The sequence below is a fragment of the Canis aureus genome, chromosome 5, assembly GCF_053574225.1.
Source record: "Canis aureus isolate CA01 chromosome 5, VMU_Caureus_v.1.0, whole genome shotgun sequence".
Lineage (NCBI taxonomy): Eukaryota > Metazoa > Chordata > Mammalia > Carnivora > Canidae > Canis > Canis aureus.
The window spans coordinates 77,980,517-78,004,606 of NC_135615.1; the positions used below are offsets into that span (position 1 = coordinate 77,980,517).

The 24,090-nt window shown below is 40.9% G+C and overlaps 1 protein-coding gene across 4 annotated transcripts in view; it reads right to left on the bottom strand.

The window, feature by feature from the left end:
• Window positions 1-23,487, bottom strand: part of CDC42 (cell division cycle 42) — a 47,054-nt gene extending 23,567 nt beyond the window's left edge. For 2 of the 4 annotated variants that reach the window (XM_077899225.1, XM_077899226.1), the window contains exon 1: window positions 23,354-23,487. The gene's annotated coding sequence lies outside the window, so the exon portion shown is untranslated. Of the gene's footprint in view, window positions 1-19,867; window positions 19,955-22,441; window positions 22,572-23,353 lie in introns of those variants that run through there. The other 2 variants (XM_077899229.1, XM_077899227.1) reach the window with 2 other exon arrangements.
• Window positions 23,488-24,090: the final 603 nt, after the last annotated feature.

Consider the following 24,090-nt stretch of genomic DNA (forward strand, 5'->3'; position numbering starts at 1 on the left):
ATAATAATAATAATAATAATAATAATAATAGCAAACACTTACATAGCACTTAATATGTGCTATATATGTTCCAAACATATTACCTATTTTTGTACATTTCATCTTCCCAACAACCCTACAAGGTATGTACTATATTATCCCCATTTTGCAGGTAAGAAAAATGAAGCACAGTAAAGTTAAGTAGACCAAGATTACTCAGGTAGTTAACAGCAGAATTAGAATTTAAACCCTAGTGGTATGACTGCCATGCACCTACTCTAAAATACTATACTGGTCACTACCTCTCCTGAAAAGTAACAGTGATTAAAAAACATGATCACTGCAAATGGAGTGGCAAGTATATACCTATAACAGCTGCCAGCACTGGGAAGAGGAAGGGAGAAGAGGAAGCAAGAAACAGGAGTTAAGTTCATTTCCTGTTTCTTCACCCTGCAAACTACTAAATTTTATTGGGGAGAAGGGAAGAATTAGTAAGACAGAGTTTGCTCTTCCCCTTTCTTTATTTCCATAAATCTTCCATTTCTTAGGCTTCCTGATCTAAGCTCAGCAATGTTAGAAACTGGTTGTGGGTCCCCAGTTAAAAGCATTAGTTCACAAGTCAGACTGGGTCTAACTTCTCTGTGGCTGTTTTCCCTCCAAAAATGAAAATAGTAATAAGGCCTTCTTCATAGGGTACGTTGATTGAATACAATAATATATGTAAAGAATTTAGAACACTGCCTGGCATACAATAAATGCTTACTAAGTGTTAGCTATTATTCTTGAATGATTAAAGGCACTTTTCAAGACAATATAAATTTTATTTTATTTTATTTTATTTTATTTTATTTTATTTTATTTTAGTCAATATAAATTTTAAACAGGAACAATTCCATACCACTTAGAGAAGAGCACATGAATTTTTCTATTGCCAAAATAATTATAGTACTCATTGTTCTTACTACAAATACAGTCAAATTTAGCTGTAACTACAAAGGTGGTCATTTCAAAGTCAAGTTGCAATTTAATTAAGACTGTTCTATAAAGCATTTGACATGTATTACTAATTAGTAATTTCACATATTAAAATATCAGCAGATGACCCACACATGGGAAGGGGGCAAGCAACCATGGAAGACTTTGGCTTTGCAACACCTACAATGCCAGCTTCAGCAACGTGGAAATAACTAGGCCAGACATGTCTCTATCCTACATTAGCTTCCTTTTTAAAAACGTCAAATCACTATAGCAGCAAACAGGCTACGTAGTACTAATTACCATTTTGCTATCCAGGGCAGCTAGAAAAGTTATTTTACATCAATAACTAAATACTCTTCCTCTTTAACACTGAAGTTCAATTGTACCAGCACTTAGAACTGGGGCTGGGGAACTTTAAGCATAAAAATGATTCTGCCGGGGATCCCTGGGTGGTGCAGCGGTTTAGCGCCTGCCTTTGACCCAGGGCACGATTCTGGAGACCCGGGATCGAATCCCACGTCGGGCTCCCGGTGCATGGAGTCTGCTTCTCCCTCTGCCTATGTCTCTGCCTCTCTCTCTCTCTGTGTGTGTGTGACTATCATAAAAAAATAATAATAATAATTAAAGGGTTTGTGCCCTTTAAAAAAAAAATGATTCTGCCAATCATAAGCAAAATAAATTGTGAAATAAGGTGTATCTTTCCACATTCCTTCCCAGTACCCACCATTCCACCACATGACGACATTAAAACCCCTATCTCCTAGGTTCTTGAATGCTTTAGAGGTCCAATTCCCTCTTGAGAATCTCAGAACTACAGTCCCTTAAGTTTTCTGGAGTTCTTGAGCTCTAAGTTTAAAGAAGCCATGGAACCCTCTCTATAATACCATTATTACTGGCTGGCTGCCCACTGAACCCCACCAGACAATCCAATCCCTAGGGAAAAGATCAGTACGGGGTAAGAGGAAGCTCCTAGCTACAGATGCCCCTGCCCAGGAGGTTCATTCTAGGTACAAAGCACAGTGTATGAAAAGATCTGAAGATTAAGTTTTACTAAAAATGAGCATCTTTTGCAAAAAAAAAAAAATATATATATATATATATATATATTCTCAAAGAACTATGTCAAATATTAACAGTAAACAAAATAAATGAAAAGCAAGTTAAGGGAAAAATAAAAACAAAAAAATAACAAAAAAAGAAAAGCAAGTAAATTTTTCAAGAATTTCAATGTGGTAAAATAAGTTTTGGTCTTTCTCCTGGGTTCCTAGTACAGAGCTCCTAAAACCCCTGGAATTTCCTAGATGATAGGAGCATCTTTTGTCTTTCATAATGATCCCTTCCTAATCACACAAGAGTATATGCTAACATAACAGGGCCACGTTAGGGTGGGGTCCCCAGACAGCTTCTAGAAGGGATTGCTCACCAGAAAGACTAAGTGATTAAGGGGCTGGAACCCTACCAAGCTCAGGAAGGGGAGCTGGGGAAGCCCACTGGAGGTTGAGCTCTGTGAAAACTCTTGAACAAAGAGATCTGGAGAGCTCCCAACCTGGTAAACACAAGGATGTGCAAGAGTGTGCCATGCGCCTAGGGAGGACACAGAAGCTCTGTGCCCCACCCCCACAGTCCTATACATCTCCTCTTCATTAGACTGAGTTGTATCCTTAACAGTAAATGAGTAAATATATTTTCTTGAGTTCTGTGAGTCATTCTACTGAACTGTCAAAACTGAGCGGGGGCTAGGGGAACAGGCGAGCCAGAAAGGCAGACAGCCTGAGCACTCCATTCACAACCAGTGCCTGAAATGGAAGCAGTCTTATGGGACGGGCCTAAGCTCTTAAACTGTGGGGTCTGTACTCACTCTCAGAGTCAGTGTCAGAACTGAACTGACAGCAGTGGTATCAAAACAAACAGCTTTTATACTAACACAAAATACATCAAAAATAATACTGTTTTCATTCTAAATACATTTCTCCCTGAAGTAACCCATTTTCATACCTAGGAAGAAGGCACTACATAAATTAAGACAATAGTAACCCTGAATTTCACAAGCCTTCCTTACCTATCCAATGATTTGGCTACAGGAATTTATATAGAACAAATAAAATCAGCATCACTTGTCTCTCCTCCCAAATCCAGTCACCTCAGAGGGTATTTTTTATAACTTTCTGCTATACATTATAGTATCAGATGCAAAGCATAATTTTTATTTTTTTAAAAGATTTTATTTATTTATTCATGAGAGATAGAGAGAAAGAGAGGCAGAGACACAGGCAGAGGGCGAAGCAGGCTCCATGCAGGCAGCCCAATGTGGGACTCGATCCCGGTCTCCAAGATCACACCCCGGGCTGCAGGCGGCGCCAAACCTCTGCGCCACCAGGGCTGCCCCAAAGCATAATTTTTAAAATATCTGCCCATGCAACTGTTAAGTAACCCAAAACAAAATACTCAAACTAGAGACATATCCCATGCATTCACATGTATGCAGATGTTCTAACACATCATCTTGTTTGGTTTTGAGTCAGAACCAAATATGGTTCAAATATGGCTAACCTTATATGTTGAACTAAACACACAATATTGTTGAGAAAATCCTACCCAAAAATCCTATTACACCATCATAATTACCTTTCTCCCGCAAAACAAACAATACACTATAAAAGGAATGTTTTTAAACCTTGAAATAAATGTTAAGCTTCAAACAAAATTTAAGAGGTCAATTATATGAGCTCACCCAATATTACATAAAAGAACCAAAATAAATAATAAGAATTTTTTTTTTTTTTTTTTAGAATTGAAATACCCTTTCATAAACTAACTTAACCCCATCTTTTTGTAGATTTTCTGGCTTAAAAGCAAAGGACTTCCCCCAAAGCTAAATTGTTAACGCCCATGTATCCTGATATTCTTTTCCAACTCTTAAGCCTTCAGGCAAATAAAGAACAAACCACATAAAGACCATTCTTTTCAAACTTTATAATTTGTTTTCAGAGTCCTCAGTAAATAGCAAATAATCTTAGAAAACTTTGGCATTCATTCAAAAAGCCAAAGCAATATAGCTACTGCTCAAAGTTATCTGCCCTAATAAAAATCCAAAAGCAGCTTCATATGAACAGCAGTTTGCCTCAGTTTTCAGTAAGCGTATCCACTCCAATTTGAAAAATAAAATTAGAATCCTGTAAAATAGCTTTCAATTACTAAAAAGTAGACAACCCTGAGTCAGGAAAGACAGTCTCCCATGGGTCCCTTGTGCTCCTATACAGCTGGCTGAGTATGCTAAGAAATGCAAGGTCTTGACCAGCCCACCCAGGCCAGGCGACACTGTAGGGTTTTTGCAGCAAATAACCTTGAAGAATACAATAATGTGTCTCTCTAGGACAAAGAGCTGGCTTACTTCCTGCTTACTATTAAACAGTGGGTTCCCAAGCTCAATGCTCCTTAGCTGAGACACAAACCCACCATATCTACCATGTGGAAGTCTTGGCGGCAAAGGGAAGCAACACAGACACTGACCTGCTACTGGCTGTTCCTTTAATAATTAAATTCTTTGTCACCCAGGAGTCTCATGTCTTCGGCTCGCATCCATAAAACAATACCAGGCTAATACAACAAGGCTTATAAGGAGAGTAAAAGTCCCAGACCTTGTTTACTTGATTGAGCTTTTTAGACATCATCTTGTTGCAAATTTAAGTTTTTTTATGTAAACAATATAGCTTAGTTTCTTACACTAATTACTGGAATGGGAGCTAAGAATACATCATCTTAAGTATTTCATTCAATATTCAAATTTTATCTTTTTCCCCACTTTCTCCTCCACACTTCCAAGCCAGCTAGCACATCTTCTCTAGAAATTGGTTTTAGTTTGTTTATGGTTCCATCTTCTAGGTGTCTATTCTAACAGGAAGAAATTAGTGAAGGCCAGAATCCCACTATCAAGAAAGGTAAGAGGTGGTGCCTGGGTGGCTCAGCTAGTTAAGCACTGCCTTCGGCTCAGGTCATGATCCCAGGGTCCTAGGATGGAGCCCCGCATCAGGTTTCCTGCTCAGGGAGAAGCCTGCTTCGGCTTCTCTTTGTCTCTCTCCTTCTACCCCTATGTGTGCTCTCTCGTTCTGTCAAACAAATAAATAAAATCTTTAAAAAGAAAGAAAGAAAAGAAAGGAAAAGTGGCAAGTGACGTGGTTCCTCATAGTGAGTATATAAAAATGAGGGAGATTGGGGCACCTGGATGGCTCAGTGGCTGAGGTCATGATCCCGGGTCCTGGGACTGAGTTCAAAATAAGGCTCCCACAGGAAGCCTGCTTCTCATTCATTCTGCCTACGTCTCTGCCTCTGTCTCTCTCACGATTAAATAAATAAAATCTTAAAAAAAAAAAAAAAAGAGGGAAGTTATGTGTTTTTAATTTGTTTTGCTTTAAAGTAGTAAGGCCAGGGATCCCTGGGTGGCTCAGCGCCTGCCTTTGGCCCAGGGTGTGATCCTGGGGTCCCAGGATCGAGTCCCACATCAGGCTCCCTGCATGGAGCCTGCTTCTCCCTCTGTGTCTCTGCCTCTCTCTCTCTCTTTCTCTCTCTCTCTCTGTCTCTCAAGAATAAATAAATAAAATCTTAAAAAAAAATTCCTAGTATCTTCAGCTGCTAATTAAATGCATTACTTACAGGGGTACTCGGGTGGCTTAGTTGGTTAAGTGTCCAACTCTTGATTTCACCTCAGGTTGTCATCTCAGAGTCCTCAGATCAAGCCCTAAATCGGGCTCCATGCTGAGCATGCAGCCTCCTTAGGATTTTCTCTCTCCCTTTCCCTCTGCCCCCACCCCCACCCACCACTTGCCTGTGCGCACACATACACACACTGTCTCCCTCTCAAAAAAAAAAAAAAAAAAAAAAAAAGCAGCATTAATTAATTCAGAGTGTTGGACAGCAAAATTAACCACTCATTAAAGCAATTATTCAAATTCCTCCATTTTCTGCCACTTGTTTAAGAAATTGTTATGTGTGAAATCACAAACTACCTAAGAAAGAAGGGGCTCTCAAACTAAGGTTCTAGGAGTCCTCAGGATGACAAAAACGAAGCCACTGTTACAGGGAAAAGTGCTGACAGCAGCGCTCATAAAGTGAAAGATTACTAATCTATGTGGTAAAAATGTTTTCAGTGTTGCTAGAAGTTTGTTGTGGCAGCTTCATTTATGAAAATGACTTCATTCCAAAATGTCTGATCCAGTAAGAATTTAAGTCCTTATTTTTGCTGTAATGTTGAGTTTTCCTTCCTCAAATTGGCAAAAACAAAGAGATACTAGCCAGAGTGATCATTTTATATTGTATTTGTGAATCAAAAAATAACGTTAAAAAATATAATTCATAAATATTTAAATAAGATAATTTTTAAATTTAACATTTCCAAAAAATTTGGTAAAACTGAAGAATGTATTTAGTTATGTTTAAGAGTACTATTTAATTAGAAGAGAATGGAAATGAAGTGCTTGGGTGGCTTGTTAGTTAAGCAACCTCCTTTGGCTCAGGTCATGATCAGGCTCCCTGCTCAGCGGAGAGCCTGATTCTCCCTCTCCCTCTGCTACTGCTAATGTGCACGCGCTCACTCTCTAATACATAAAATCTTAAAAAAAAAAAGAAGAAGAAGAAGGAGGAGGAGAATGGAAATTACAGTTAAGATTTTTCCTCAAAATATTCAAGACTTGTAAATAAGGGGGGAGGTGGGATATCTAAAATTTATTCTCCAACAAGACAGCACAGGAGTTTTTCCATAGATCATACATTCACAAGGCATATTTGCTTAACAGTGAGAAAGCCTCTGGGTGTGTTCTCTGTAATAAGAACCCCTTCACAGTGTAAAGAGGCATTAGTAGTATTGTGTTCAACTTAAAATTCCAGAAAGAAAGAAAAAAAATGTTTTGGATCCTAGGGTCCTGTGTAGTAACACAAACTTCTGATAACTGTCTTGATCTACTTTTCCACATAGAAGGGGACTTCTCATATAAGCACTTACTATATGCCAGTACTGGCCTATACATAGCCATATCCCTCCTGTGCCTGGAACAAAGCTCATGTCCTCTGGGGCAACAACCCTAAGTGGAGTATCTGACAAGGAACAAGTAACACAACACCATCACCACCATCCCAAACAAACTCTCTTCTCCTTTGTAACATTACTGACACCCTCCTATGCAATTTTCCCATTCTGGTCTCTTAATTAGGGCAATTATCATTTTATTCTCTTATGAAAGGCCAAGGAGATATTAAACACATTCAAAGTCCCCCTCCATTTCATGCAAAAGAACAGATAACTACGGGCACCGCGGTAGAGCATGAGACTTGATCTCAGGGTTGTGAGTTCAAGCCCCACGTTGGGTATAGAGTTACTTAAAAATAAAATCTTAAAAAAAAAAAAAAAAAGATAACTAAGGATAAGGGCGTTTTGCTTATCCCAAATCTCAAATCTGAATTTGCCATAGCTCTGAGGTCTACACAGAAAGGAAAAAAGGGGGTAATAACAGGATCAAAACTGTTCAACCAGCTTGTCTGCATCTTATTCTGCCCATCTAAACAGCTGCCAATCGCCTGGTACTATTTAAATTATCCAGTGTGGTTTGTACTTATTTCAAAGTGTAAGCCTTTATTCATATCATCTCTCTAAACCCTAGACAGATGTCTAGCCTTACAACTCCTAATTCTATCCTAACTTTCCACCCCCGATTCCTACCTTATCTGAGACACCTTCCCTATTTCGGCTATCAAAAAATGCCCCAATTTTCTGAACCCCCATAGCAAGGCCTTGCTTAGTTCTTAGATCTCATTTATACTCCTCTCCCTTTTGCTTCCCATGCTCTAACTACAGAGACTTCTTTCTATTCCTCCAATATGCCCTGTCCTTCCTGCAGGTCTTTATACTTGCCAGTACTGTTCCCCCTCCTCTTAAAGCTGCTGACTTCTCCTTCAGATCTCAGCTCAAATCATCCTCTTCTCAGAAAATCCTCCCCTGGGCACACACTATCCACAGGAATATCCAGCTTCCCCCCTCCTTACTTCTATCATATTACCCTGTTTATTTCCTTTATAGTATGGTCATAATCTATAATTATCTTGTTTGTTACAGTGCAATGAAGGAGACATTAAAAATAAGGAAATCTCTGTAAAGGTAGGGACTCCGTTGTATTGCCAGAAAACAGTTCAATACTAAATACAAAACAGGCACTCACTTAACAAATGAATCACACAACTAAGTACTTGATCATACTGGTTTTATTCACATGTGTTTATTCTAATAGATTTTAAGCTCTCTGAAAAACTAGGCTTGTACTTCCCAAGACACCTAATGCTGTACTGACCTTATATTAAGGGTAAAATATATTTTAAATATATAATAATATATTTTTAATTTAATTAAATTCAAAAAAAAATTTTAAGTCTTGCTGACTAAATTTTTTTTATTTAATTTAAAATATTTTTTAAAGATTTTATTTATTTATTCATGAGAGAATGAGAGGCAGAGACATAGGCAGAGGGAGAAGCAGGCTTCCTGCAGGGAGCCCGATGTGGGAGTCGATCCGGGTCTCCAGGATCGCATCCTGGGCCGAAGGCGGCGCTAAACTGCTGAGCCACCCGGGCTGCCCTAATTATTTTTTTTTTTTAATCTTCCTGACTAAAGTTAATACGAAAAAAGCATGGGATTTTTTAAAGACAAGCAAATATGGGTTCAAATCTTAGCTCCACTTCAGTGTGTGATCCCGGGAAGTCACTTCACTTCTACATCTTAAATTTCTCATCTACACAGTCACATCTAACTTACAAAACTGCCATAAAAAGAAATGATGTGGGATCCCTGGGTGGCGCAGCGGTTTAGCGCCTGCCTTTGGCCCAGGGCGCGATTCTGGAGACCCGGGATCGAATCCCACATCGGGCTTCTGGTGCATGGAGCCTGCTTCTCCCTCTGCCTGTGTCTCTGCCTCTCTCTCTCTCTCTCTGTGTGTGACTATCATAAATAAATAAAAATTAAAAAAAAATTAAAAGAAATGATGTATATAAAGCCACTAATAGATCACCTGTCACAGAATATACAGCATTCTCATCCCCAATTAAAATTTGCAAAGACCAAAATGGGCCTAAGATAAAGATCAGAACTATAACTATTAAATGAAAGCATCGAAACACCATATATAAAAGGAAATTCAGAAAAATCTTCACTTCTACTTGCAGCCTTATTTGCCAAATTAATCCTTTCTGAAATCCCCACACTCTGATCTTGAAGAACAATTAAAACTAAACGTCATGTTTGTAGTCAGAGGATTCAGAATGTTACATAAACGGTTGTAATCTGCCTCTATTTTAAGAAGAGATAAATTAACATAACTTAATTATACAAGTATTTATCAAGTCTCTAATTAGCCCAAGGAAGACAATCTAAGAGTAGTAGTCAAAGCATAGAAGCTTTCAAGTCCAGTAATCCTAAACCCATATCTCCATTCCTGTGCAACTTTATGCAAGCTAGTCATCATCTCTAAGACTTTGTTTCTCCATCCATAAAACAGAAATAGTATTAACATCACAGGCTTAAGAATTAACTGAGTTCCTGTTCTGTACAGCACTTAATACTGAAATACGAGGTCTTTTTTATCATCATAAAGTAACCCAGATAAGCGATCAATTTAGAATCTGATTATCTAGACAATCTTGTATAGGGAGGGGGCTGTGTTTATACTCCATCAAAGTGCTAAGTGAAAGCAAATCACGTACTCTTCAAACCAAATCTGGCTTTAGATTAGTACCTAATACACAAGGCAAATTTTTGCTTTCAAAACAACAGAAACAAGACTTACAAGGTCTGGGCCAACACCTACCAAAATTTAACATGTACATTCTTTGACCCAGCAACTCCATTTCTCAAGAGGTAAGCATAAGGATATTTACCACAGCCTTGCTTACAGAAGCAAAAACAGGAGACTATAAGTCAACTAACAGGGCACTGGTAAGTTATAAAACAAAGGAATATTATAATTATAAAAATATTTTAAAAATGAACTATAGTGCCTACTATAGATATAATTTGGGAGAGGCAGTTTTATCTATAACCCCCCAAAATTTATGTTGAAGTCCTAGCCCCTGGTACCTCAAAATATGACTGACTGTATTTGGAGACAGGGCCTTTAAAGTAAGGTAAAATGAGGTCATACTGGTGAGCCCTAAAGCAACATGGTTGGTATCCTTAAAAGATTAGTACACAAAGAGGGAAGACCAGGTGCAGACACTAAAAGTCAGCTACCTATAAGCCGAGAGAAGTCCTCAGATGAAACGAGCCCTGTCAACACCTTGATCTTGGGTTTCTAACCTCCAGAACTGTCAGGAAATAAATTTCTACTATTTAAATCACCTATTCTAGTCTTTGTTATGGCAGCCCTAGCAAACTAATACAGTGTCAACAAGGAAGAACCCCAAATGTATTGTTTTTAAAACACAAAGTACATGGGGCCCCTGGATGGCTCAGTCGATTAAGCATCTGCCTTCAGCTCAGGTCATGATCCCAGAGCTCTGGGACTGAGCCCTGCATTGGATCTCCCCGCTCAGCAGTGAGTCTGCTTCTCCCTGTCCCTCCTCCTCCTCGTGCACTGTTGCTCACGCTCTCACTCTCATACTAATAAATAAATAAAATCTTTAAAATAAAAAATAAGGGACACCCGGGTAGCTCAGAGGTTGAGCATCTACCTTGGGCTCAAGGGTGCGATCCTGGGTCTGGGGATGGAGTCCCACATCCGGCTCCCTGTGAGGAGCCCTCTTCTCCCTCTCCCTGTGTCTCTGCTTCTCTGTGTCTCTCATGAATAAATAAATAAAATCTTTAAAAAAATAAAATAATAAAATAAAATGCAAAGTACATAGGGCACGTGGGTGATTCAGATGGTTAAGCATCCAACTCTTGATTTCAGCGTAGGATCCTGGGATCAAGCTCCATGTGCTCGGTGGGGAGTCTGCTTGAGATTCTCTTTCCCTCCATCGGACCATCTCAAAATATTTGTATCCCTCTTTAAAAAAATAATTCCAGGGATCCCTGGGTGGCTCAGCAGTTTAGTGCCTGCCTTCGGCCTAGGGTGTGATCCTGGAGTCCAGGGATCAAGTCTCACATCAGGGTCCCGGGATGAAGCCTGCTTCTCCTTCTGCCTGTGTGTCTGCCTCTTTCTCTCTGTGTCTATCATGAATAAATAAATAAAATCTTTAATAAATAAAAAACTTAAAAAATTCCACTTCAAACAATGTATCCAAAATGAAGAAAATACTTTATCAAAATACAATGGAATACTATAACATTAAAATAGTTAATACAAGAAAAAGGTATTAAGTAATAGAATACCACAGGATGAAATGCTGTGCGTATTAAAAATAGTCACGAAGACTACCAACATAACAACACAATATTATTAAAAACATATATTATTGGGGCACCTGGGTGGCTCAGACAGGCATCTGCCTTTAGCTCAGGTCATGATCCCAGGGTGCTGGGATAGCCTGGGGTTGGGCTCCCCACCAAGCCTTTTCCTCTCCCTTTGCCCCTCCCCCTGACTCGTGTGCGCACCTTTGCACACTCTCTCTCAAAATAAAATCTTTAAAAACAAACATATTATCACTGTTAAAATGTTGAGTTCTCATGTATTAAGAAAAAAGAAAAAAAAGCAAAAGGAGTTAAACAGTAGCTGTGTTGGCATGTGTATGGGGTCAGTTAAAGAACAAGACTCAAGCACCTAATAGATCTGACCCAATCTTCCCCGTATCAGGACACAAACTGGGACCTAGAGCATGTTACAATAGGCTTCTGTTCCTCCAAGAAACAACTCTATTAACTCTAAGCAAGATATTTAAGTGCCTGTTATAGCACTACATTTGGTAAGACAGAAACCCTGCCTTTAAAGGCCTTCAAAACATTTCAATAATTTACTGAATACCAACTCTGTGCCAAACAGTATGCAAAATAGCTTTACATACATCATATATCACATCATATACTTTACTGACTATAAGCATTACAGGGGAACACAGCTGTAGTAGTCTGCTAACAAAACTACACTATAAACTACAAGTGCCACAGATTTTCAAAAGAATAATAATTAATAGGGAAGAGTAGTCTAGAAGAATGTAAGAATAAATCTCTAGTCACATGGAGTATCAGTAGAATGAGTACAGGTAGTGCCAGCCTGAAAAGTGGAAGAAATTTTTAAAATGGGTAAGTACAAGTCATACTCTAAAAGCTAAGCAGAGGAGTTTTCATTTAACCTAGGTGGGAAACAGAAGGCTACCATTTCCTACGAAGAACAGCTTTGTTTTTGACTATCAATCTTGTACCTGTAGTCCAAGGTGGACTGTCAAAGGTAACCAGATAAGAAACGAACTCAGCTAAGAAACTATTTAATAAGCTACGATTTAAATGAAGGATCTGCACTAGGGTAGTAGCATGGAAAAAGAGAAGAAATACTTGAGGTGTGGGAGTGGAGGATGGGTTTAAGAAGATGGTCAATTATTAGGAAGTCTTTTAGTTTAGGAAATCAGATGATTGGTTTGTACACCAGATGGAGAAGTTAGAAGAAGAAATCTTAAGGTCAGGCTATATGTTCTTAAGCTCTCTTGTAAGAAAACACACAAAAGAATAGCCTTTTCACAATCAGTACACAGTAATTTGGTCCTAAGTCTATCAAGGATGAAATCATGTGCCAGCCTGTATCAGAAATCCCACATACAAGCATACATTTGCAGCAAAAAATAAGTCACTATATTACCAAGGCAACAATATACACTGTAAAGTGAATGGCAGAGAATCTTTCTTTTGAAAAATTACCAAGTGAGATGCCAACCACAAACCTAATGCATGACTTTTGTTACACCTGATGAGGCAGACGTACGGTACCTTCATTTAGATTATCGTACAGTATGTCTTATAAACTACAAGCCATATTTTTAAAAAATAAGATTACCAAGACTCTAACTCTACCAATTTTCTAACAACTTTGATGTGGAATTTATTGTTAATGGGGTGAACTTCTACAGAAGCATTCAACCATATATTTCAAGGAATAGTTTGACAAAGAATAAGAGAGGCTGTAACATCTGCACCAGTCGGTGGCAATGCAGTACAGCCGACATGAGGACATAAGGACAGACATTTCAGCATGGTTGCACAGCAGCTCAAGTGTAGTTTTATCCACTATAAGAAAGCAAGAGAAACAAAAATAATAGAGTAGCAAATACTCTGAAAAATAACCAATATGTGTTGGCAACAATCTGCCTTTTCAAGAGCACTTTGAAACCAAAAGCAACAGCATCAAAGCACAAACTTCTACCTTGACCATCAATTGTTTCTCAGGTTAATTATACACATACATCATATTTTGGGAAACTAAGCTACTAAAATGGTAATCTAAATGCATTACAAAATGCACCTGCTTAATTTTCAATTTTCAAGTTTGTTACTGATTATAACCAGTTACGGGGGTGCCTGAGAGGCTTAGTCAGTTAAGCTTGTCTGCCTTTGGCTCAGGTCATGATCCCAGGGTCCTGGGCTAGAGTCCCACTTCAGTCTCCCTGCATGGTGGCAGGGAATCTGCTTCTCCCTCTGCCACCTCCACCCCCATGTGGGTGCACACACTGTCTCAAATAAATAAAATCTTAAAAAAAAAAAAAAAAAGTCATTGCAGTTGCTCCCTCTAGAATGCTCTTGCCTGGATAGCTCAGTCACATCCCCACAGGTCTTTGCTTGAATGTCATTTTGGAGAACTCCTCTAAGTTATTTTAAATTGCAACCAAACTCTGAAGCATTCCACTGTACCTGACCACCAGCCCTCCCTTATCATCCTCCCCTTCTTTTGCTTTTCTCCAAACACTAGTCTCCAACTCATACACTACGATGTAAATCACGAGGGCAGAGATTTGCTTGGGCCTATTTCATTCACTGCTATATCCCCAACCCCTGGAAAAGTGACTGACACAGAGCAGGCACTCAAATAGTTGCTCAATTCATAAATTAGTAAGACAGTATGGGTGAGCAATGCAGCAGGTCAACAACCTTGTTCTTTGTTCTCAGAATATCCCCTTTAACGGGTCCTCTAGGCTCCTAAACCCTCTTCTGTTACTATTTGGACAAAAAAATGAAAAACAAAAAATTTAATTGCTACCCTTCTGAAGAGAAAACTCAAATTCCTAAGGTGTAAGTCAAGTCCACAACCTGAACTAGCTGAAGTAGTTAACACCAAGTGTTTGAAACCACTTAGTATTATACTCTGTCCTCTGTTCTAGGAATACACAATTCTACCAAGTTTTAAACTAGCAAAACAAAAACTCCTAAAAAACAAAATCCCTAAGAATTACGTTTATCACACTGTGATGGCAACTGTACCACAGTGAAATAGTGTATATTATACACTCAGTAGTTCTAGATAATGAAAATATATCTAGTCTAATTTTGGAACAATACACTTAGATTTAAGTTCATTGATATAGTGTATAATGAACTTAAAGAATCAATCACAAAACTGCCAAAAAATTATCTCTAGAATTTAGGTCTTCACAAAAATCTTTACCATTGATTAGTTCCATTTTTATTTTATTTTATTTTTTTTTTTTTAAAGATTTTATTTATTTATTCATGATAGTCACAGAGAGAGAGAGAGAGGCTCAGAGACACAGGCAGAGGGAGAAGCAGGCTCCGCGCACCGGGAGCCCGACGTGGGATTCGATCCCGGGTCTCCAGGATCGCGCCCTGGGCCAAAGGCAGGCGCCAAACCGCTGCGCCACCCAGGGATCCCTAGTTCCATTTTTAAAAGCTGCTTCTATGTATTGTTTCTTTTTTTAGATAGATTTTTACGTGGTGGGTTTTTTTTTTTAATATTTGTAAAGAATCATCTCATTTTCATATTAAAAATAGAGACTGAAAGAGAGAGGGATTTATATTTTATAAGAACAAAACTTATACCAATTTCTCCAAATGAAAGTAGCAGAGATAAAGAATCTGGTTTCAGCAGAAAACAAACTTTTTTATCTTTAACACATGTCACATTCAGGACAGAAATCGATCTTCCTCCTGAAGAAAATGTCCCCAATTACTAAAAAAATAGTAATTTTTTTTAAGAAGACAGCCTAACCTAAGTATCTAACCCTGACCTGACTATATAAAATTGTATCTTTCCCCTCTCTCTCATCTCTTGGATAACTAGCAACACAGTTATAAGTAAAATTATTTTTCCTGGCTCTGATTTAACTAGAACCAAGGATAAGTTTTTAGGATAATATACTTTCACTGCCATGTATTAGGTGCAACCAGGAAAAAAAAAAAAACTAAAAAGACAGGATCTGAGGTAGGGGTTTTTCTTGGGGGCAGGGAGGGGCAATATGTGTGACAAGGAAGAGAAAGTAAAAAAAAAAAAAAAAAAAAGGTCAAATGGTAAAATACAAAGACTTTACAGACTACTGTACAAGCTCCTTAAAAAACTTAATTTCTCATATATGTGAACAATTATTTTTTAAAAACTTCACAAATTTTTTGGATCACAAAAACAAGTTATGAATTCTATGATTTCCAGAACATTGAAAGGTTGGCTTTGAAATTACGGCTTTTCAGAATATTGGAAGGCAGTAAAATACTGTAACTAGGATAACTGATTCAAGAACAAAAGAAACTGGAGATCGTGACCCCATTTCAGAGCATTCCCTTGCAGTCACTGGACAATCACTTCCCCAGTTCCTAATATTGGTCTGCTTCTCCCTTCCAATACCTTGCCCCAATTTTAAGTTAAGATGGAGCCACTTGCCCAGAGTGCACAAAGATGTGTTTTATATATAACACACAAAGATGTGTTTTATATATAACATACTCAGTTCAATCCCAAGAAACTGCAAATTAGCAAATTCTATGCAAATGTCTCAAGTGGGGCTTACTTAATACACCAAGAACATATCATCCACAGCCTCTGCTGAAGTCTCTATCGTTTACATGCTTCAGAAATTTAAGAATATTGTTCCTATGTTTCTACCCACCACAAGCACTGTTTGGTCACACCAATATTCCTGGACTCTAATAGAGATTAATAAACCACTAGACACCATGCCTCCCAGTCCATTTTCTCAAAACTTTAAAGGATGTTTCATGGGAGCAGGGGAAAAAAGAAAAAAAGGGGGGGGGGGGCTCCATTAAACAAGCTTAAGAAACACTGAATTAAACAGACTCCTAACTAACTTCTCTGAACCTTTAATAAACATAGATTAGGAATTTCCAAGATGGGGATATAATGACTATGGTTTCCAACCTGTTGTCACCCGCCCCTCCCCGAAACATCTCTCAGGCATTCTGAAACACACTAGAAAAACACAGGCATTACTCTTAACATTAAAATTATCCCCTACCCCATTTCTACTGGTTTATAAACTCTCAGGATGATCTAACATTCCCCTTGGCCCCATGGTGACCAGAGCAAATAAATAACATGACCCTAAAATAATTCAAACTTCCATAACTTATACTTGGTATTATTTATTCTACTTGGACACTTTCTGAAACAAATGAGGGTATCAGATATTGATTTAAACCCTAGGACTCTAATAATCATAGGAACTACTCATTTTTTTTCCTAGTTATATGATAAATGAAAATTTACATTCTAAAATCTAAGTGTGGTATGCCTGGGTGGTTCAATAGTTGAGTATCTGCCTTTGGCTCAGGGCATGAACCCAGATTCCTGGGATGGAGTCCCGCATCGGGCTCGTTGCATGCAGCCTGCTTCTCCTCCCTCTGCCTGTGTCTCTGCCTCTCTGTGTGTCTCTCATGAATAAATAAATTAAATCTATATTTAAAAAAAAAATCTAAGTCTGAGGCACCTGGGTGGCTCAGTCAAGTTGAGTGTTGGACTCTTGATTTTGGTTCAGGTCATGACCTCAGAGTGGTAAGACTGAGCCCTATGCTCAGTGTGGATTCTGCTTAAGATTCCCTCTCTCTCCCTCAGCCTCTGCCCCCTCCTCCCAGGTCGCCTCACTTTCCCTAAAAATAAATATTTTTAAAAATAAGATCTATTAATTTACTTAAAACCTGTGAAACTCCACAATAAAAATATGGTTTTCTAGGAATTAATTGATATATAGATGTTTAATTCCACCTCAAAAGATTTTAAAATCAAGCTCCTCTCAAATAGCATTCAGCTAGTGAAATAAATACCAGTCGCTACAGTGCAGTTGTATAATGAAAATCCCAACAATTACTTGCTAAGGAACTTTACTGAATTACTTCCCATTTCTCTTCCTCTGCTTTTAAAAAGATTTCAAAGCAAACCAAATTTCAAATACTCCTAAACTGCCTATCAACAAAACAAATGGATTGTAGCTGAAACCTTGCTTATGCTTTCTTCTACAAGCTATCTTTAACTCCTACTCCTTAACACAAATTAACACAGCGTTCTTATGTTCTACCTCTGCCACATACATACACACACACACACACACACACACACACACACACCGGCTTCATTTTCTCTTCATTTGGTCTGTTCTCAATCTCTTCTGTTTCCACAAGGAGTAGCAAACAATGATCATCTTTTTAGCTGAAAAGATGGTTGTGCCTTAATATCCAACACTAGATGGCTTCATACTGCCACCTGATACAGAATGGACACAGGTGTGCCTGAGACACTGCTCTCCAACTCTCCTGGGGTCTGTAACATGCCTAGCCAGCCAAGAAGAGCCTCATCCATTCACTTCCATGTGGCATACGAATACTTTTCTACTTCTGTCTTGATTTGAAAAGGATTAGGAATACTCTAAAGCATATACTGCACAAGGATAGTGCTGGTGGACCTCCTACACCAAATAGTTGAAGGAAAAGTTACTAGAGAAAAATGCGATATAATCCTTAAAAAAAAAAAAAAAAGGACGACTGGGCAGCCCGGGTGGCTCAGCGGTTTGTGCCACCTTCAGCCCAGGGCGTGATTTTGGAGACCCGGAATCGAGTCCCACGTCAGGCTCCCTGCATGGAGCCTGCTTCTCCCTCTGCCTGTGTCTCTGCCTCTCTCATGAATAAAAAAATAAAATCTTAAAAAAAAAAAAAAAAAAAAGGAAAGAAAAAAGGATGGCAGCTAAATAAGACTAGATTTTATTATCACTATTTTCTCTTGAGATTAGAGATATGGCTTATTTTAGGAAAGAAAATAGAAAAGATGTTATATTTCACCAGCTAAATGCCAACATTTAGGAATTATCCAACAATCATAGGAATTATCCTGATCACAGGCTCTTCCTAACAATGTTTTCAATAAAACATCATTTAGGTTCAAATGTGTAACTGATATTCTACACTAGAATTTATGGTTAATTAGTACTAAACGGGCAGTTGTACTTTAACAACTTTACACTCAACAGTGAGCACAGACATGAGGTGACTCTACACGATAGGCAAGATACTATAACTCACTTATTTAAATGCCACACTGGTTTCACCCACTTTCAGATTAGGATCCTTGCAATAAATTCTGGTACACTGCCTTAAAGAAACCAGTTCAAACTTAAGTAGGAAGAAAAATAAAAATAAAGCACTCAATGCTATTTCTGAAATCCCATAAGACATCACTCTAGCAGTCTTTAAGAGCATGCTTCAAACTTTAGTGTGCATAAAAATCATGTGGGCATCGCATTAAAATGCAAAATCTGATTCAGTGGGATTGGGATGGAATTCCAAGGTGATCTTATGCTTCTGGTCCATAGTCCACACATTGTATTTGATTATACACTCTCATTTATGTAACACTAGTTAAGATAGTGGACAAAAACTTAAAGCAGGCAACAATCTCCACTTAATAATTTTTACAGTTTCATGAGATTAATCTAGGGAAGGGACAGTTATTAAAATTTTGATTTGGGGGGAAAACTCAGCTTCTCAAACATGAGGGCCTAAGAGAGGTGATAATGATAACAAGAACAAACGCCTACAGAGCACTTAGTATGTGCCAGTGAATTGTCTTAAGTACTTCACAAAGATTAACTGATTTGATTCTCATAACAACACTGCGAGGTAGGGACTATTGCTGGCCCTATTTTACAGAAGGTAAACCTGATTTCACAAAGACATTACTTTGCACAGTTAGTAAATAGCAAGATTTGAACCCAGGCAAGCTGATTCGAGAGTCTATACCTTTAATTATGATACTAGCAGTATAGCTCCCAAGATAGCAGAATTAAGATGGCAAACCAAAATGACTTACTTTGGGAGAAATTGATGCGCAAGTTAAAGAACTGAGTGAGCAACAGAGGTGACGGATGGCCAAAGAAATATTTTCTACAGTATTTTTTGTAATTTATTTTATTTGAGAGAGAAAACGCACACACGAGTGGGAGAAGGGGCAGAGGGAGAGAGAATCTCAAGCTGACTGGGAACTGACCACCGAGCCCAACGCAGGGCTCAATCTCACTACCCTGAGATCACAACCTGAGCCAAAATCAAGACTCAGGCACTTAACCAACTGAGTCACCCAGGCGCCCCTACAATATTTTTTAAAGAAGGAAAACACCTGGTTTCATGGGGCACCTGGCTGGTAGAGCATGCAACTCTTGATCTTGGGGTTGTGAGTTCAAGTCCCACACTGGGTATAGAAATTACTTAAAAATAAAATCATAAATGAATGAATGAATGAATGAATGAACGAACGAACAATAAAATCCTAATTTAAAAAAAAGAAAAAAAACACACACACCCATGAGGATCCCTGGGTGGCTCAGCAGTTTAGCACATACCTTCGGCCCAGGGCATGATCCTGGAGACCCGGGATCGAGTCCCACATCAGGCTCCCTGCATGGAGCCTGCTTCTCCCTCTGCCTGTGTCTCTGCTCTCTATCTCTCATGAATAAATAAATAAAAATCTTTAAATAAAAATAAAAAAATAAAACACACACACACCTGGTTTAACTTCATGCACAAGCTTTTTGAGACCAATGTCCCAGGGACAACTAGTAAAGAAAAGTTTTGACATCCGGGACTTACAACAGCAGGAGTAGCAGACGTAACTAAAAAAAACAAGTAACAAAAGTTACTTTAGCAAAAATATTTCGGACTGAAAGGATGAGTAACTAAAAGTAGAAACTGGTAAAGGACAAAGCATAACATGACCAGGAATTTGATACTGTTGAGCAGGGTGGAAAAAGTGGCAAAAATAAGCTGCAACAGCAAACAAAAGAAAATAGAGGAAAGAAGCTAACATTAAAGTCTAAATAATTTTTAGAAGAACAAGAACTGGTCATCAGAAAAAACTTTCTAAGCCGACAGTGAACAGCCCAAACAGTACAGCTGAGGAAGATACTGGACTAAACAGAAGGATAAGATCAAGCAGGAGCAGATTAGGAATCATCACTTCAATGAGCTGGAATACGGATATGGCTGACCAAGCACCAGCCTCAGGAAATACAGTAAACAAGACATGGAATATGCAGAAAGAGAAAATCTTAACCCACAGATCTCATTAAATTCACTCACTTGACAAACACTTCTTGACACCTACTACTATACATACGGCACTATTCTAGGGGCTAGGGACACAGGGGAGACCATGCCAGGTCAAAGTCCTGTCCGCACATCAGATACATTCCGGTGGAGAACACTAATAGTTTTGAAAGCAAACACTGAATAAGGCATTACCATAAAAGCCTAGAACGAAGCCCTTTTAATATAGGATATAGGGAACTATATATGTGACCTAAGTTAACAAAATAGTAATCCCTCCTTCCCCTGCAGAGCAAGCCCTTGTAGATTGAAGTGCTTCTCACTGTGTTCCCTAAGCTCTCAAAAAGACCCTAAAAACACTAAAGAAATGCATCTAAAATGTATCTACAAATAAAAGAACAATCTTTTACTCCCAAGAACGCCTATAAACACGACTCCCAGACAGGCACAATAAATTGTACTTCAAAGTTTTCCATATGTGACAGCTCTTGGATCAAAACATCTGATTAGTGTAACCAACTTAAAAATAACTAGAAATGCCTAACAGACCACAAAGTTCTATGTGGATAAAAAACAACTGAATAAAGGAAAACCAATCTTGAAATTACAGAAAACGTCAAGATTTAGTCTTACTGTGCTTTAAGAATTTCATGGATGTTTGACTTAAGCCCCCTGACCTCTGCTGCTGTAACATGGGCCTTAAATTCCCGAAAAACTAAATTTAACTGTCTTAGTTAGTATCTGAAAACATTTTAAGAGGATGTGATGATACCTTCCGGATCTTGAAGGAATTACTGGAAAACAGCTCATTTTTAACACTCACTTAACTATCAATCTCTTGAATCCCTGCCTGAGTTTAAAAACTGCAAATGTAAACTATTCTCCTATATATTTTGAAAGGGAAGATACAAACTGATGTTATGTATGTTTAGACTTCTTAAACGTAGAAGAGTCTCAAGACAGGGCTCAGCAGAGAGTGTTTTTAAAACAAGATAACCACATTATGACAAATGTATTTCAGAAGATCCAAGCTCAATACCTATCCAATCATATACACCACAGGAAGTGGATTTAAATTTCTTCTTTTAAACGTTTAACAAGCGCTGTTCCCTCTACACACAAGAGGAACAATGGGAAAATACTTGTTCCAACATGAACTACCCTATAACAATGCCATTACACAATGGGATCTCTACAATTGCTCTACAATGCTAACATTTTTCTGCGCTGTATCCCAGTAATCAATGAAGGATATACAACTGGGAGGGAGGGCGGTGTATCTACTATGCTGGGGAAGAAACACTGTAATCGCCCAAAAGTCTGAAAAATGTCATTTACGTGTGGTTTTGGTTTTTTTTTTTGTTTTTTATTTTTTTATTTTTTTACTTTTTGGTTAAGAATCCAAAATTCGTTTTTGATGGCAAAATTAAATGGTCTAGCAAGAAAGGTGGGCGGAAACTGATGATTCTCTTTCCACCACACCCCTCGCCACACAGAGTGCACGTGAGCCAACTTAGGTCTGTACTGTGCATCAGTAAGTGCATCATACGGGGGACGTTGAGCAGCCTCGGAAAAGTCATTTTGGGCCAGAGAGAGGCTCCCACGGGTCACTCCATTCGACTGCAAAGGGATCTTTCAAGTTATTGCCTACACAAGCGGCCGGAGGAGGGGTTGTCTTAACGCTAGACTCCCTGGCACGGGCTGATCTGGAGGATTTTAAACCTTCCTGGCTTTTTTAGATGCTTTGTGAGACAGCCGGAAGGGTTTCAGAAAGCTCGTTTATGCACACGGTGCGTTGGGAGACCGGCAGGATGTGCCACGGAGCGCCCAACGGAGGCTGCAAAAAAAAAAAAAAACAAAAAAAAAAAAACAAAAAAAAACGGTGTCTTCATTCGGCGAGCCCCTGACTTGTAGGAGTTAAAGCTCTCGCCCCTTATATTGCGATGACGTAATCCTCCACACTGCATTTCTCTTGGACTTAAAGGGGAGGGAAAAAAAAAAAAACAAAAAACAAACGAACAAAGAAAATTTCACCCTTATAAGAGGAATTGAGCAAGCGGCGAACGGCAGTTTCGAGAGGCGGTTTAGGTAACTCCCTGCAAGGGAAGCCTCGGCTGAAGAGAGCAGGGAGACCTGGAGAAGCGAGCGGAAATGGTGCTAGGAAGTCGACCTGAAGGCTGGAATGAAGGAGGCTGGAGGCTCAGGCCCCCGGCCCTGCGGGCGCGCAGGGGGGCGCGCAGGGGGGCGCGCAGGGGGGCGCGCAGGGGGGCGCGCAGGGGGGCGCGCAGGGGGGCGCGCAGGGGGGCGCGCAGGGGGGCGCGCAGGGGGGCGCGCCGCAGGCACAGCCCGGGCCGCCGCCTCCCCGCCGCGCTCGCGGTTCCGCTCCCCTCCCCTCCCCCTCCCTTCCCTTCCCTTCCCCCGTCCCCCCCCCCCCCCCCGCCGCAAAATGTCCGCGGCGGCGCCCGGAGAAGCAGGAAGTCCGAGCCGGGGCGCGCGGGGGGCACACCCGGCCCGGGAGCCCGAGCCACCCGCCCTCGGCGTCCGCGGGGCCCGGCCGGGGCGGAGGGGGCCCCAGGCGGCCGCGATGGGTGTGACCCCTTCCTTCCGCCGCTGCCGGGTGACAGCCGGGCCCCGCCCGCGCCCTCCGGCCCGCGCCCTCCGGCCCGCGCCCCGCGCCCCGCGCCCCGGCCGCGCACGTCCCGCCGGCCGAGCGCCCCCGCCCGCCCCGCTCCCTGACAGAACCCGGACCCGCGCGAGCCCGGACGGCGCCGCGAGGGGCGCGCACCCCTCCCCGCGCTCCCCGCGGCCCCAGAGGCGCGGTGCCTCCCCCACACACGCTCCCCTCGCCTCGCCTCGCCTGCGGGCGGGGACAGGCCGGGGGCCGCGCGGCGGGGACGGGACGGCGGGGGAGCCGCTCCCGCGGGGAGCCTCGGGCCCCGCACTCACCTCAGCTCCTCCGCCGGGGCGTTGGCAGCACTGCGCGGGGTCTCCTCGGCTGCCGGACAGGGGCACGCGCCTGACGTCAGCACGCAGGCGACGCAGGGTTGGGTGCCCGCGGAAGTGGGCGGGGTCCAGAGGCGAGCCCGGGCCGAGCGGTTGGAGGCGGGGCCTGAGTCACTCCCCCGCCCCCGCCCCCGCCCCCGCCCCCACCCCCGCCCTGGTTCACGCCGACGACCGCGCATGCGCCGCCGGCCAGCGCGGCTGCCTAGAAGCTCAGCGGTTGAGCCACCGCTGTTTGCAAAGCTCGGCCACCCACAAAGATTTTGTTCCATTCAACCTTCTGAGGCTGAAGTGTTATCATCCCTCTTCGGCAAAAAAAAAAAAAAAGACGGAGGCTTGGACTTGCATGGAGGCAATGACTTACTTGCCTGGGACACCCCCCTCCCAGGCCTGCCTGCCTGCCTTGGGTCCTTCATCCGCCTGCACCACGCTGTCCCTTGCCCCAGACACTTAGGCAGTATCTTGGTTTCGGGACTTCCTGCCACAAGGCCTCGCACTCTTTCCCCCGGCTCCTTCCTCTGCTCACCCTGTGCTCCCAGCACCTGCTTATCACCTGTCCGTCCTTGCTAGTGCGCGAGCTTCGGGAGAATCCGAACGCTCCATCTTCGTCTCAGGTGTTTCCCCAGGAAAATCGCTTAATAACGATGCCATTTACTGCTGACCACCACAGATAGTTGGCCCAG